This window comes from Cherax quadricarinatus, chromosome 54 (assembly GCF_038502225.1).
Source record: "Cherax quadricarinatus isolate ZL_2023a chromosome 54, ASM3850222v1, whole genome shotgun sequence".
Classification (NCBI taxonomy): Eukaryota; Metazoa; Arthropoda; class Malacostraca; order Decapoda; family Parastacidae; genus Cherax; species Cherax quadricarinatus.
In genome coordinates, this window is record NC_091345.1 from 9,080,687 (window position 1) to 9,096,197 (window position 15,511).

Below are 15,511 nucleotides of genomic sequence, written 5' to 3' on the forward strand. Positions count from 1 at the left end.
CACCCACATGGTGCTAAGCCAGACCCATCCACCAGTCATAGCACTAATACCCACAGTGCTGGTGCTGGCCCAGGCTCCCCCAGTCATAGCACTAATACCCACAGTGCTGGTGCTGGCCCAGGCTCAGCCCCCAGCCCCAGTGCTGACCCAGACCCAGCCCCCAGCCTTACTGCCAGCCCAGACTCTCCTAGGGACACTACCAAAACCACCACAAAAACAGTAAATACACAACCATCTAGAACCGTTAATATACAACCATCATTGCACAAGACCGTGGCCCACAGTACAGATGTTGGAGAGGAGTCTCCTCCTTCTTCCTCTACTGGGGAAAGTAGATGGAATCCAGGACGGGGTGGCCCTGGCTTGGATACTGAGGATTATAGTGCAGTCCCAGAACCTGCAGAAATTGACAACACACCTCCCAGCAATTCTCAACCAAAGGTGAATTTGTGCAAATATTATGCTTGGGGCATCTGTAAGCATGGAATAACAGGGAAAAAAAATGGGACATGCAACTTTGAGCATCCCAAAAAATGTAGCGACCTCCTGTCTAAAGGAGTGTGTCGTTCTTCTTCCTGTACTTTCACCCAAAAATGTGCCACTCCTCGGTCCTCCAGAAGCAGTGTTACAACATCGACTGTCCTGCATACCATCTAAAAGGGACCAGGAGGCACAGACCCCACAAGACAAACAATAGTAGCTACGACAACCCAACTCCAGGTGATTTTTTAGTGGCAGGAAACGGAAAAAGAAAATGGAAGGAAATAACAAAAATAGTCCACCACCTCGGAGCCTTGTTGGACTGGAGGCGCAGCCAGTGGCCACCCATGGCCCTCCAGAATTACAACTACTGATGTCAATAACAAAATCCCCCCCAACAAACACAGAATACAACCTCGTTCATATTTGCTAATATACAGGGCCTTAAGCCATCCACCAACAACAAAATACCTTTTATCAGTGGACTTCTAGAGGAGTCTAATACAATGTTTGCAGCCTTCACAGAGACTCACACAAAAGATCACTTTGACAGTGAAATATGGATAAGTGGTTACAACCTTTTTAGATGCGACAAAAAAAAACAGGCAACAAGGGGGTTTTGGCCTGTATATCAAAGAGTCCCTTATCTGCATGGAGTTGCTGAACACCACAAATGAGGTAGTTGAAGTTCTATCAATAAAGATCGAGAACCAAAACCTAGTCATTGTGGTTGTATACAAGCCACCAGATGCAACCTCACAACAGTTCAAGGAACAGCTACTGAAAATTGATTACTGTTTGGAAAACCTTCCAGCTCCATCCCCAAACATCTTACTGCTTGGTGATTTCAACCTAAGGCATACAAAATGGAAGAATGTAGCAAATAATGTTATAGCTGAAACAATCCCCGGAGGTAGCGCAGATAAAAGGTCACACACACATGAGCTACTAAGTCTGCGAAAAACACACCTTAAGCCAGCAGACAGTGGAGCCAACAAGACTAGAAAACACACTTGACCTTATCTTCACAAATAATGAGGACCTAATAAGAGACATAAGAATATCAAAAACAACTAATTCTGATCACAACCTAATCGAAGTCCAGACGTACATGCATAGGGGTCCTGATCAGCAGAATGCATGTACCTGTGAAGGTGTCTTCACAAAATACAACTTCAACAACAATAACATCAACTGGAACCAGGTAAACCATGTCCTAAACGAAACATGTTGGGAAGATGTCTTAAATGGCATGGATCCAAACCAATGCCTTGAAAGGCTCAACTTCCTGGCAGCCAAAGCATGTTCTAGGCATATTCCCCTAGAAGAGCAGGAGTAAACTGGAGAAAGAGGCTCCCTCTACAGAAGACGACGAAGAGTCACTGAGCTCCTCAGGAGTGCTAGAATATCTGATACACGAAAGGAGGCGCTGACCAGGGAAGTGGAAACTATCGAACTTAAGTTAAATGACTCTTACAGGAACCAGGAGAGGCAGGAGGAGCTTAAAGCTATTAGTGAAATTGAAAGAAATTCAAAATATTTCTTTTCATATGCCAAAAACAAGGCAAATACCACATCTAGTATTGGGCCCTTACTCAGACAGGATGGGACTTACACAGATGACAACAAGGAAATGAGTGAAATATTGAAATCCCAGTACGACTCTGTGTTTAGTGAACCACTAATCGGTCTGAGGATCGACGACCCAAATGATTTCTTCATGAATGAGCCTCAAAACTCCATAAATGTATGCCAGATTTCCGACATTACCCTAACTCCGATAGATTTCGAAAAAGCCATTGACAACATGCCTATGCACTCAGCCCCGGGCCCAGACTCGTGGAACTCTGTTTTCATTAAGAACTGCAAGAAACCCCTCTCGCGTGCCCTAAGTACACTATGGAGGAGGAGCTTGGACATGGGTGAAATTCCACAGTCACTTAAAACAACGGATATAGCCCCACTCCATAAAGGTGGCAGCAAAGCATTAGCTAAGAACTATAGACCAATAGCTCTGACGTCCCACATCATAAAAATCTTTGAAAGAGTGCTAAGAAGCAGGATTGCAAATCACCTGGATTCCCAAAATCTGCACAATCCAGGGCAACATGGGTTCAGGCCAGGTCGCTCCTGCCTCTCACAACTACTGGATCACTATGACATGGCCTTGGATGCACTGGAAGAAAATCAGAATGCAGATGTAATATACACAGACTTTGCAAAAGCATTTGACAAATGCGATCATGGCGTAATAGCCCATAAAATACGTGCTAAAGGAATAACTGGGAAAGTGGGGAGATGGATCTTCAACTTCCTAACAAATCGAACACAAAGAGTAGTGGTCAACAGAGTTAAATCGGAGGCTGCCATAGTGAAGAGCTCTGTTCCACAAGGCACAGTACTCGCCCCCATCTTATTCCTTATCCTCATATCAGACATAGACAGAGATATACACCACAGCACCGTATCATCCTTTGCGGATGATACTAGGATCTGCATGAGGCTGTCATCTGCTGAGGACGCGGTTAACCTCCAAGAAGATATAAACAAAGTTTTCCAGTGGGCAACGGTAAACAATATGATGTTCAATGAGGACAAATTCCAACTACTCCGTTATGGAAAACTAGAGGAGATAATAACTAGAACAGAGTATACTACTGACTCCGGCCATACAATAGAGCGTGCAAAGAAAATGATAGGATGGATAATGAGAACTTTCAAAAGGAGAGATGCCAAGCCAATGATGATCCTTTTCAAATCACTTGTTCTCTCTAGGCTGGAATACTGCTGTACATTAACATCTCCATTCAAAGCAGGTGAAATCGCAGATCTAGATAGTGTACAGAGATCCTTTACTGCACGTATAAGTTCTGTCAAGCACCTTAACTACTGGGAACGCTTGGAAGCACTTGACTTGTACTCGTTGGAACGCAGGAGGGAGAGATATATCATAATCTACACTTGGAAAATCTTGGAAGGAATGGTCCCAAATCTGCACACAGAAATCACTCCCTACGAAAGTAAAAGACTGGGCAGGCGATGCAAAATGCCCCCAATAAAAAGTAGGGGCGCCATTGGTACACTAAGGGAAAACACCATAAGTGTCCGGGGCCCAAAACTGTTCAACAGCCTCCCATCAAGCATTAGGGGAATTGCCAATAAGCCCCTGGCTGCCTTCAAGAGAGAGCTGGACAGATACCTAAAGTCAGTGCCGGATCAGCCGGGCTGTGGCTCGTACGCTGGACTGCGTACGGCCAGCAGTAACAGCATAGTTGATCAGGCCCTGATCCATCGGGAGGCCTGATCATGGACCAGGCCGCGGGGGCGTTGATCCCCGGAATAACCTTCAGGTAACCAGGTATATTAACTGTTTTACGGTCGCATTTAAGTAAACTGTACCCCATGTGTCCATATTATGTCCTCAAAGGACTCATTTATGTGGGTTTCGATGTAAAATCATTAACAGGCTTCCATTTCGCATCCGATAAAGTCATTTAGTACGATTTATTCCCACTGGGATCCCTCTCTGGATGAGACTCAACATCCAGCTAACACTTGTCTTAAATGTTAACATTAAACACAAGAGGCGAATAATGTAAGAATGACAAGTCTTATGAGGGCTGAATTTGTTTACGTGACATGTACGCACACACACACACACCTTTAGGCATACACATAATTACATTTTTACAAGCAATTTGCACAGTACATTGCACAGATATCCGGAGTGTTAACTGGTTGCTAGCTGGCGCTGGCAAACTTAGGGTGGACTCTGAGGATGTCCTCTGTCACCCAAAAGTACTACAGATGATATATGTATACAACTGTAAATGCCTCAGTCCGTTGGGCTTAACGTAACAGATACCTGGACTATTCACTTACGTAATGTTTAAAGACTGTGTGCCTGCTCCTTCGGCTTACATGTGGAACAGTGAGGACTGGGAAGAAAAATACTGAGTTAGGCATAAGCAGTGGAGAGAAAGTAGGGTGATAAAGTGGACCGTCAAACTTGGGTTTAGTTTGTAATAAACTTGTGTTGGTTGTCGTCATATAAGAACGTGAGCAACCTTAGCTTGTCCAGCTTAAATTGGTGGCCGGGGAAACAAGCCGACAAGCTGGCTATAAAGATACGTTATGGGAAGCAAATCTTGACAAGTTTCCATGACGATGGAGATTTATCAAGTCTTCATAGACATCGACACTGAACGAAAGGTGGTCAAAGTTTTGCGCTGCATTATATTTGGCGAGAGAAATACCTCAAAATTTACACCTGGAAAATTCTGAAGGGACTGTCCCAAATCTGCATACAGAAATTACTCCCTACGAAAGCAAGAAGCTTGACAGACGGCGCAAAACAACCACTGACAACGTGGGTGCATTGAACACACTAAGAGATAAATAAGTATAAAGTGACTAACACTTCTCAACACCTTTCACACAAAGGAGATTACTAACGGACCCCTGGCCGCCATCAAGGGAATTCAACAAGTTCAAGTCAGTTCCTGATCAACCAGGCTGTGGTGCATAGAGTGAACTACGTGCGGCTAGCATCAACAAGTTGAGCAGGTCATTAACCAGGACGCCAGGTCTTGGACCAGTCGCAGGGAGGGAGGTAAACGGCCTTCAGATAACATGCAGAGAACTAAGAAGCATGTGCAGCAATTTGACATCTTTACTGTTGAAATATTTCGCCTGCACAGTAGCTTATTCAATAAAATACAGATGAGATAAAAAAAAAACAGACAGCAGCAATGGCAAGGTAAAGATAGTGTCATCAGTCCATCAACGTCCTTGTAATAGTAGTAGATTCTGAGGTGGTCAGTCATTGTACATGTGTCTTATTCATCCACTCGTCGCTATGGTATACCAGTACCATAATTAAACCTTCAGAAACACCTGACTATCAACGGAGCAGCAGCAGCAGCAGCAGCAGCAGCAGCAGCAGCAGCAGCAGCAGCAGCAGCAGCAGCAGCAGCAGCAGCAGCAGCAGTAGTAGCAGTAGCAGCAGTAGCAGCAGCAACAACAGCAACACCAACAGCAGCAGCAGCAACAACAGCAGCAGCAGCAACACCAACAGCAGCAGCAACAACAACAACAACCGCAACACGTATGAAAACGACGAACAACGAAGCAAAACAATGCAGATAAGAAGAAATACGAGCCTGGAACTTAACATGATGGGAGGGATGGGAAGAAAGGCAAAAAGATTGAACCTAAGACAGAAAACAGGAAAAAATATGAGGACTACGAACAAGGAGGAACGTGGAATGAGACGTCCACATTATGACAGCCTCTGTCACATACACAGCGACTCAGGCCTCGACGAGCAAGGGAATTAGAAGAATTCTTTGGCACATTGAGTCTTCAGGGACTCCGGAAGAGTCCATTAGTTTGCATAATGAGCTGAGAGGGAGAGGGAGGGAGGGGGAGGGAGGGTGAGAGAGAGAGAGAGAGAGAGAGAGAGAGAGAGAGAGAGAGAGAGAGAGAGAGAGAGAGAGAGAGAGAGAGAGAGAGAGAGAGAGAGAGAGAGAGAGAGAGAATGAGAATAAAAAGTTCAACCCCCCCCAAGTACGTGACAATAACACCTATTCATTTCGAGTTGCTGCCAGTAGGTGTGTGGTATTTACCCCGTTGTCATTATCATGTTCTTGTTCATGTTCACAAGAGGCAAGATTAAACTCGCTTCTCAGAGATAATTAAAAAGCTTGTTTAATTAGACACTTCGTGGCTTGACACATGTGCAACACTGTGTATCATTGTAGATGAATGGTTCAAAGAACCGACACGTTGTTAAATTAGACACATGTGCAACTCTTGGGTATCTTTATTAAGGAAACGTTTCGCCACACAGAGGCTTCATCAGTCCATACAAAGGATAAACTTGAAGAACAGGAGGAGAATGAGATAATCAGTCCCTCAACCTTGAGTCGATGTGGTCAGTCCATCAATCCTGAATAGAATACGGCATATGAGCGGAGAAGCACCTTATAAACCGTATGACAGGAGAGGTGCAGCAGTCGTAGGTGGTGTCACATTTGTCCAATGTGGAAGTAGGTCGTGCCCAAGGGTTAGGCAAGCGAAGAATTCCCAAGTATTAAGATCCCAAGAAGTTGCAGTGTCTGACAGAATTGTAGATGAATGGTTCAAAGAACCGATACGTTGTTAAATTAGACACATTCATCTACAATCCTGTCAGACACTGCAACTTCTTGGGATCTTAATACTTGGGAATTCTTCGCTTGCCTAACCCTTGGGCACGACCTACTTCCACATTGGGCAAATGTGACACCACCTACGACTGCTGCACCTCTCCTGCCATACGGTTTATAAGCTGCTTCTCCGCTCATATGCCGTATTCGTATACTTTGCCGAAAGCCTTCTTAAAGTCCAAGAAACTGCAGTCTATCCACCCCTCTCTCTCCTGTCTTACTTCTGTCACCTTGTCGTAAAACTCCAATAGGTTTGTCACACAGGATTTTCCTTCTCTGAAACCGTGCTGGTTGTCGTGTATAAGCTCATACCTCTCTAGTTGTTACCTGTCTCCTTTCTTAAAAATTGGGATTGCATTTGCCGTCTTCCACACCTTAGGTAGTTGCCCTTTTTCGATAGATATGTTGAAAATTGTTGTAAGGGGAACACAAAGTTGCCTCTGCTCCCTTCATCAGAACCCACAGAGATGTTGGCCGGTCCCACCACCTTTGATGTATCTAGCTCATTTGGCAGCCTCTTCACCTTCTCCTCGGTCGCTTGTGTATAGTGTGTCCATCACTTGCTGATGTACTCTACCATTCCGGTTTGCTCGAGTTCTTTCTGTCTCCGAAAATACTTGCTTAAATCTCGTGTTGAGCTCTTCACGTACTTTTTGGTCGTTTCTGGTGATCTGTCCTCCTTCCTTTCTCAGTCTGATTACCTGGCCCTTGAATCTTGTTTTCCTCCTGATGTGGCTGTACAACAGCTTTGGGTCAGATTTGGCTGTCGATGCTATGTGATTCTCGTATTGCAGCTGAGTGCGTGTGCGTTTAAATATACAAAGGTGTAAATATGTGTACATGCACTCAAATTTGCTTTAATTTCTATTTGGATGATTACAGCATTGTTGATATTAATGTAGATACAGGTAAAAATGATAATGAATTATACACATTTGCAACATCTGCGTATCTTGCAGACGTTTCGCCATCCCCATCAGTACATTACATGGACATAATATGAAGACAGTAGAAATATACATAGCAGACAGTATTGAATACCACTGATATACCAAATGATATTGGAATAAAATAACGACAAGTTGATAAATAAGACGTGTGCAACAGTTACGAATCTTTATTCGTAAGCTGATACAAACCAAGACAGCAACTCTTCAATCTGATATCAACACGCATCAAGTCGTCAAGCTGATATAATCCAACTCACTAAGTCTCCAATGTGATATAAACACACAGCAACCCTCCCCAAGCTTATATAAACATACAGCAACTCACCAAGCAAATATATACACACAGCAACTCTCCTAGCTGCTATAAGTCAAGAAAATAATATGCTCAGTGAGGACAATTTTCAGATACTCCGCTATAAAAAATAATTCTGGAAATAAAACCTGGAAGAGAGTAAAAAAGAAAACACAAGTGCGAGATCAACCAGACTGTCAGGTCCAGAAGGGTCAGCGGGCCGCTAACACCAACAACCTGGTTGAACAGCTAATCGCCAAGGAAGCTTGGCCCCCAGGATGAGCTGCCAGAGGCAGGACAACCCTTGAAACCTATCATAGGTATGTCACAGTTATGTTCTGAAGGCAGTTTGAGATACATGGATGTTGATGGGTTGGGTTGAGCACTGCAGCATTAGTCGACGCTCTTCAAAATGCCTCGACATTCTTCACAATGCCTCCACACTGTTCGAAATACCTCTATGCTCTTCAAAATGCCTCGACGCTCTTCAAAAATACTTCAACGTTCTTCAAAAATGCCTCGACACTATTCACAACGCTTCGACGCTCTTCAAAAATGCCTCGACACTTCATAATGCTTCGACTCTCTTCAAAAATGCCTCGACACTCTTCAAAATGCTTCTCAAGGGCCTGTAAATCCCAACCTCCCAAGTTTGTGCCCCAGATATACTGCTTTCTGCCTCCCAGACTCAACATAAATTAACATTCTTCTACACCAGTGTGGTGCGCGACGGAGGCTGCATCGAGATGGGTTAGGAAGCTGTAGTCTCCTGCCTCACTCTGAGTGACCAGCAGTAGTGACAGCAGCAGCAGCAACGACTGTAGCAGTAGCACAGCATCTGCAATAGCAACAGCAGCATGAACAGTGATAGAATCAAGAACATTATTACGTGATAACATCAACAGTATCACTAACAGTAATAGCATCAATCAAAGAAGCATCACCAGTGACAGCGTCAACAATGATAGAATTAAGAACATTACTAGTAACAGTGATATCATCATTATCACTAACAGTGATAGCATTAATCAGAAAAAGTATGAACAGCATTAGCACTCATAGCATCAATAGCATCAATAAGAAAACCATCCACAGCATCCGCAGCAGTTTATATATATATATATATATATATATATATATATATATATATATATATATATATATATATATATATATATATATATATATATATATATATATATATAATGTGTGTGTATGTTTATAAAAGCCTTTTCATTACATGTGATTTTATGGAGGATATTCTTGACTGCACTATTAAACGAACATAATTACAAAATTAAGCTCGTTCGATAACTCTTCGAAATTATAAATGATATAATTAAATGGGTCTCATCTGCATATTATGAGTTTAACTCTGGGCTTTTGTTGGATCAAAAACTCCCAGTTGTTTCCAGTACACTGAAGTGCCTCTAGCGTGAAATAAACACAGGAACTGGTTACCAATACACGAATTACTATTATGATTATTATTATTATTATTATTATTATTATTATTATTATTATTATTATTATTATTATTACTATTATCATTAACTCAGTGAAAGACTAGGATTCGAACTCAAGCGGAGCAGCACTAAAACCAGCAGGATATTGTTTACAATGGTGTTACTGTTATTTACGTGTGTACAGTCCAGCACACACAGCTGCTTGTGTGGAAAAAGTCATGTGTGTAGAGTCCAATACACATACACACTGTTGCTTGTGGAACAAGCTATGTGAGCGCAGAGACAACATAGTTGCTTGTGGAACAAGCAACTATGCACAGACCAACACATACTGGAAAAAACACTATATACAGAGCCAATACACACTGTGGAACAAGCCACGTATGCACAGAGCCAACACACATTGTGGGAGAAGCCACTATTTAAAAACCAACACACATTGTGGAACACACACACACACACACACACACACACTAACACACACACACACACTAACACACACACACACACACACACACACTGTGGAACAAGTCACCTATGTACACAACAACGCCTCTCAGGTATTATCGCTCAGTTTTACATAAACATCACCGGTAACACTTTTGAAGCGGCCCAGAATGTATTTAGTAAAATGAAAAATAAATATGTTTCCCTTTGGAATGAAACTGTGGCTGGTGTTCGCAAGACAGCAGGTGGAGTTTTGATAACAAGGCGGTGTCAGGGTGGCACCGGGCCACAAGCTCAGCCAACAGGGTGGTGTCAGGGTGGCGCCTGGTCACAAGCTGCACACTGTGCCCTTCTGAGGTAGGAAGGGAGGCTACACTGATGCGATAATTCCCTTTTCTCTGATCAAATTGCCTCCAATTACGTTTTGCTGCTTTCCAGAATCAGATACCTAGTGTTTGCCTTAACCGCTTCATCCAGTTCATTCTTACTTGCTGAAAGCAATTTCTACCGTCCCTGTGGATCGTACGCTTCTCTCGCTGCCAGTCACGTCCCCTGGCTCCCTCTCTCCACATCTCAAATAGCCTGAACTTACCCACAAGTCTATCGCTGTAGTTCATCCCCATCGCTCCCGGTACTAATCTCGTATGGAACCATTATACTTTTTGGTAGTTCAATAGCCAATCACGCGAAAACCCGCGAAATCAAACAAGGTTAAGTCTTCAACGTGTCTTGCTGAGACATGAGTCAGCAGACTTTCACTACATCTGGTTGTGTCCACTGTTGTTTGACTCTCATTTGTACTGTTTCCAATCTGTACTGTTCTCTTGCACTACATTGCACATAATGTATATAATGGTGAAGGAATACACAGGTAAAGAAATCTACTCTTGTTTGTATGTCTTGCTCTCGCTTGCCCTGTTAAGTTTGTTTGCTTGTTGACTTGTTTACAACGGGGTGCTGCAGGCTTCAGACTACCAGCCTGTGTTTGTAATACTTGTATACATGATCAAGTTAGGTTAGGTAAGATTCGTCAGAAAATGGAATTTTCTTGACGCGAGTCTTAATTATATGACCAATCATTGGAGTTTTTGGTCATTTAACCGAGGCCTTCCGCTGGCTTACTGGTCCACCCCTTTAAAAATTAAGGCTATAATTATAACCATTATTTTTTTATAACCAAATACGGGCTCCATGCTGGAGCCGCATGCATCAAGATGGACCTAACCTAAGTTGCTTATGTTGTTAAAATTCTTGCAAGTTCTTACGTTAACTAGTTTGGCGTTTGTTATACGGTTGGTATGTGCTTCTGGTGATGCGCTTGGTGCAGTGCTTACCCCAGGAACTTTCTCCTTGAACGTTGTCCGCAGTCTTACACCTCGGAAGTTCCATTCCGTGTAAAATATTCCCAATCCCTCTCTTAATCTCATTACATATCACTTGTAATGACTGAATTCAAGTAGCTACCTTCCTGACCAGCTTTACAAGGAATCAAGCCATCGTGAAGCCTTGCCCTGTTCTCTCTTTGTTTACCTCACCAACTTAACATCAGAAACAAACAACAATATAAAATATTCAACGTCCTCCGGTAACTTTTTTTTTTATATGTACTCTATCAGGAACAGCAGAGTTCTAAATACTGATCATCTAACTACTCGTCACTTGTGTCCACTCCGACACCTTTAATACTATCACCCTCCCCCTAGTATTCTCCAGGTATTCTTGTATTCATCTGGGTATCTTCCTGTTATAATGCCTTCTCTTCTATTTTTTTTTACAGCAGACTCTTGTGTGGTACTGTGTCCATAAAGTCTCTCCCTCTCTCATATATCACTTTTACAAGTGAATTATGACATCCCGATGGTAGAACTCCTCTGGTAGTAACAATGGTAAGTAACAGAGGCAGCTGCAGTACCAATAGCAACAACTGTGGAAGTGGCAGAAGTACCACCGACACCAGGAGCAGCAGCAACAACACCAACTAGGAGTAGTAATAGCAGCAACACTAAAAGTATTAACATAAGTGATAGCAGTAGGATCACTCAAAAAGAGCTTGACCGAGGTTCTGTAACTGGTAACTCGTACTACTGGGAACTGATACTACTGAGAGTATTGGGTAGAGCCAGGTAGTGGGTAGAGCCAGGTAGTGGGTAGAGCCAGGCAGTGGGTAGAGCCAGGTAGTGAGTGGAGCCAGGTAGTGAGTGGAGCCAGGTAGTGAGTGGAGCCAGGTAGTGAGTGGAGCCAGGTAGTGGATGGAGGCAGGCAGTGATTGGGGCCAGCCTGGCCGCTGTTACCTGATAATGCTTCCCATACCCCACTCCTTATCTCACACTATCTATATGGCACCAAGGAAACATGCTCACAGGCCTTCATTGTGCCTATATAACTCTGACGTTGTTCATAAGTGGAAAGGGTTGAATGTGCTCTCACTTAGAACCCGCGAGTGTGAAGTAGAAAACAAGACGACAACCCAGAAATATTTAGCATCTCACGGAGCATTTATCGTCCTGACTTGTTAACAAAATACTCATGAGATCAATTTTTGCAGGAGAGAAGGATAGGGACGAGGATGTGGGGAGAAGACAGTGCTAATCTTTGAGATAAAGCTCATTTCTCTGGAGCATAACCATGCTAATATCGGCTTGTCATAAAAATACCAACTAGTCCAGATTCAGGAATAGACTGAAACACAGTGTTATAGTCGTGCTCTGCAAGGGAGCAACTTGCCCTTACTGCCGAGGGCTTATAAAAAAAACTAAGGTTTCAACGATGCCAGAGGATTCCCAACCGGCTCAGCTGTTGTGATATGTAAGTACTGAAAATTTGAATGGAATATACTACAAATAACACACGAACATACAAGACATTCTTAGGACTTATACGAGCAAATGCCAGTAGTTCTGAAGACAGGTGCAGAGGAAATTTTTAATGCGACAGCATCTCGCTCTGTGCAGAGCTTTAAGGCTCTAACTTAATAGAGCTGTATTGTTTCTTCAGTACTGTATCTTAACGCTGTATTGTTTCTTCAGTACTGTATCTTAACGCTGTATCTTTTCTTCAGTACTATCGGAAATACGCTTTGGTATCTTTCTGTACATAATGTTCTCTGGTACCTACGATCTTTATGAGATCCGCAGTACAATTCATCTCGACAACCCACTTCGGAGAAAGGAAATTACTCAGTTCCCACATTATTTGCAAAGGCTTTATCATATTCCAATTAAAGTGTACGTTCCCACTCCTAACATAAGGATTCCCAGAGCAAAACCAGTTCTGAAAAAACTGCGAAAAGTAAATCAGTGTTCACTGTCCTTTCTAGTCTCTAACAAATTTAGTTAGATCAAAAAGTTTCACCAAGTCTTGATACCTTGAGAGGCTGGCATCACAAGTAACGAGTGTAAGCATTTGAGAGCCGAGGCTCTCCAACCTGTTGCTGGTAAATGTAAGAATCATCAAGAAAAGAAGTCAGAAACCCTCCAGGAGCGAGTTTCATTAGTTGGTTCAAAGAGCGCCGTATCAACGGAGACTCCCCGTGGAAGTAAAAGTATACGCGCTACAAATTCTAACAACCTGGTTGATCAGACAACGACGGGGGCCGCATAAGGGAGGGAGGGAGAGAGAGGGAAGAGGGGAGAGAGAGGGGAGAGGAGAGAGAGAGAGAGAAAAAAAAAAGAGAGAGAAAAAAAAAAGGGAGAGTAAAGGAGGTACTCTTGGCTAAGCCAGCTCCGCGACGTAGCGGCATGCCCGTGGAGGTTTTAAAATTATTTTCCTTACTCTAAGCCCGGCCTGAGGCTGCCCTTCCTGGTGACTGCTTGATCAGGCCCGCACACAGTCCTGGCAGCCTGCGGTGAATCAAGGGGCAGCCAGTAACAAATTGCAAGAGTTTTCACATTCGATTTCTGCCTATTTCTCAGGCACTTGAGAAGATCAATTTAAGAACCTAGCAAAAATTAGTTTTAACGGAACATGTATTTTAAGGAAGCAGTTTATTTCAACCCTCTTATATTTTGCTACATTAATCAGGCGAAAGAGCAAAATACCACAAGTTTGCCCATATGTTTTAAAGTTGGCTTATGTAACTGTAGACAGCCTGTACTGTCTGCACAGACAGCCCATGGGTGACCTCAGCAGACATCTCGAGGTGACGTCAGGCAGACATCGTGAGGTGACGTCATAACTACTGTAGCATTCAGCAGTTGCATGTTGAGGGGGCTGGTTCATCTGCTGCAGTAGTGCCTGTGGTCTGCATATAGCCCTCTTCACGTGGTCTTCAGGAAGTGGTCTTCTCGAAACACCTGCCAAGCCTCAGGCTATCAAACATCTCGTGTTGTTTAAAGTGTCGGTTTGTTGCTGCTTCCACCTCACCTGACACATAACTGCACCACGAGCGTACTTTCTTCTCAGAGAGCCTTCACGCTGACTGACGGGTGCCCTATGCGAAACAAACACGGCATCTCACTTCAATATTCTACTCTTGACGACACACTCGAAAGCTACAACAGTCGCCATGCCCCATCTGTTCACTGCTAACCCCCTGTCGGCGACGGCAAGAGCAGCACTAGCCGAAGGAGCGGAAGAAGCATCAGAAGAAAGTGAAAAATAGCATCGGGAGGAGGAAGAAAATAGGAGGAAGGAAGAGACAGTAGTAGTAGCAAGAGCAGCACTAGCCGAAGGAGCGGAAGAAGCATCAGAAGAAAGTGAAAAATAGCATCGGGAGGAGGAAGAAAATAGGAGGAAGGAAGAGACAGCAGTAGGAGCAGCAGCATAAAAAGTAGGACTAACACACACCCTAAGTGACCCAAGTTCTTTGTCAGCCATGTTTGTGTTGGACCAACTGAAGCGTCTCATTTAAAGGCTACCTCAGGCTTGAAATGCCACAAGCTGGCAGCAGGACGCGCCGCTTCTTTAATATGAGAGAGAGAGAGAGAGAGAGAGAGAGAGAGAGAGAGAGAGAGAGTATATACACTTCACAAGACAAGCAACCTCTGAGCACCTCTCCCACCCTTCCTTCCCCAAGATCGTGCTGGGCAAACCAATTCGTGTTTAATTACTCGTCGCCCAGTTGGTGAGGGAGGGAGCCCAGCCCTCTGGATTCGTTTCCTCGCGCGCTTCACCGCTCCTAACACCTCCTGTCATTACTCCGTCACCCAGGGCTGCTCTGTCCCTCACGCGGATGGGAAAGAGGAGGACAGGAAGGAAGCAGAGGGAAAAGGAGAGATGGAAAGGGGACGGAGCGAAAGGAATGACAGAGTAGGGCAAGAAGCTATTTAATTTGCAAAGCGGAGGGACCAATAGGTAATTCAGCGCTTATGTGATGATCAAGTCTCTCACACACACACACACACACACACACACACACACACACACACACACACACACACACACACACACACACACACACAAAGCACGACCCTTCAAAAAACCCACTAACAAGATCACTAACAACCACACATATGAACACATTAGCACACACGATAAAACCGTAAATACGGGGACGGGGGGGGGAGGGGAGGGCAGGATTTGACACACGACTGCACCTCGCTGCCACGACCCGTGACTCGACCTACACAGTACTAGGGGATTTTACACCACACTGACCTAATCCAGTCAGCCACCAATAGTAACACAAGTTTGTGGTGGGGGTGATCCCCCCCAGCATGTTACCCCAGG

At 43.9% G+C, this 15,511-nt stretch overlaps 1 long non-coding RNA gene across 1 annotated transcript in view; it reads right to left on the minus strand.

Annotated features, from left to right (window-relative positions):
• Positions 1-6,788: 6,788 nt before the first annotated feature.
• The window catches only part of LOC128699099 (uncharacterized), a 223,367-nt gene continuing 214,644 nt past the window's right edge, over positions 6,789-15,511 (minus strand). Inside the window, exon 3 of the long non-coding RNA XR_008408543.2 lies at positions 6,789-8,769. This is a non-coding gene — a long non-coding RNA (uncharacterized lncRNA). The remainder of the gene's footprint in view (positions 8,770-15,511) is intronic.